Source organism: Gossypium hirsutum, chromosome A10 (assembly GCF_007990345.1).
Source record: "Gossypium hirsutum isolate 1008001.06 chromosome A10, Gossypium_hirsutum_v2.1, whole genome shotgun sequence".
Classification (NCBI taxonomy): domain Eukaryota; kingdom Viridiplantae; phylum Streptophyta; class Magnoliopsida; order Malvales; family Malvaceae; genus Gossypium; species Gossypium hirsutum.
Genome location: NC_053433.1, coordinates 27,848,835 through 27,850,441, shown reverse-complemented (window position 1 = coordinate 27,850,441; position 1,607 = coordinate 27,848,835). Strand labels below are relative to the sequence as shown.

The 1,607-nt window shown below is 36.9% G+C and overlaps 1 non-coding gene across 1 annotated transcript; it reads right to left on the bottom strand.

Moving 5' to 3' along the window:
* Nucleotides 1–786: 786 nt before the first annotated feature.
* Nucleotides 787–893, bottom strand: LOC121208922 (small nucleolar RNA R71). The gene has a single exon (XR_005904043.1). It is a non-coding gene; the product is annotated as a small nucleolar RNA R71 (small nucleolar RNA).
* Nucleotides 894–1,607: the final 714 nt, after the last annotated feature.

Sequence of the window (1,607 nt, the reverse complement as noted above, 5' to 3'; positions counted from 1 at the left end):
TAATAGTTAGTCTAGGTCTGATCTTCATTATAAATATTTATTACTTGTTACGAATCACTGCGATCAAGTTTTTGGCGCCGTTGCCGAGGAACTAAAATATTAGGAACACTAAATTTTTATTACTTTAGCCATTTATTTTTCTTGCAATTTCATTTTATTTTCTTATTTATTAATTTACTTATTCTTTTTCTTGGCATGGTTTTTTTATAGTTTATGACTAGGAGAAACTCGTCAGGACCATTACTTTTTGAAGAAGAAATCAACTACACAGTTCACAGAAATCAAAGAGAGTTAAGGCACAGCTTACGATAAACAGAGAACGAGCAAGAAAACGAAACTCAACCCCCAACAGAAGAGATGCCTGAAAACCAAAACAATCAGCTACCTCCTGCAATTGTTGCTAATCAAAATCCTGATCCACGTACTATGTATGGCTATACTAAACCCTCTTTAACAAGAACTGAATCTAGTGTTGTTAGACCTACTATTTCTGTGAATAATTTCGAACTAAAACCTAACACTATTTAGATGATACAACAGTTTATTCAATTTGATGGCTTGCAGGATGAAGATCCCAACACTGACTTAGCAAATTTCCTAGAATTTTGCGATACATTCAAAATCAATGGCATTTCTGATGATGCCATTTGTCTTCATTTATTTCCCTTTTCACTGAGAAACAAAGCTAAACAGTGGTTGAACTCGTTACCACGAGGGTCTATCGCTACTTGGGAACAAATGACCAAGAAATTTTTACTAAAATATTTTTCACTGGCTAAAGCGGCTAAATTGCGTAATGATATCTCTTCTTTTGTGCAGATGGATTTAGAAACACTTTATGATGCATGGGAGAGATACAAGGACTTACTGAGAAGATGCCTTCATCATGGGTTACCTCTTTGGCTGCAAGTTCAAAAGGTCTACAATGGTGTGAATCCCTCGACAAGACAAATGATTGACGTAGCTGTTGGTGGAACCATCAACAGTAAAACACCAGAAGATGCCTATGAAATCATAGAGGAGATGTCACTGAATAACTATCAATGGCAAGTTGTGAGAACAAAGCCAACAAAAACAACCAGTTTTTATAACATCGACTTAGTTACTATGCTATCAAATCAGGTAGAACTTCTCAACAAAAAGATTAATAGTTTTCTTGGTTCTACGCGGGTACATCCAGTAATGAGGTGTGACTCAAGCGGAAGAGGTGTGCATACAGAATAGCAATCCTTCAATCCCACAACCGAAGAGGAACAAGTCAACTATATGGGTAACAATAACTTTAGATCTCAAAATAACCCGTACAGTAATACTTATAATGTAGGTTGGAGGAACCACCCCAATTTCTCCTAGGGTGGTCAAGGGAATCAAAAGCCACAAAATCCTCAGGGCTTTTAACTACCACCTTATCAATAAGAAAAAAAAGCCGAACCTTGAAGAGATGCTCTCTAAATTCATCTCGGTGTCAGAAACCCGTTTCCAAAATACCGAGATAGCACTTAAGAATCAAATAGCATCGATCCAAGGACTCGAAACTCAGATAGGCCAGCTGTCCAAATTAATCTCTGAACGACAAAAAGGTAGCCTACCAAGTAATAGTGAACCTA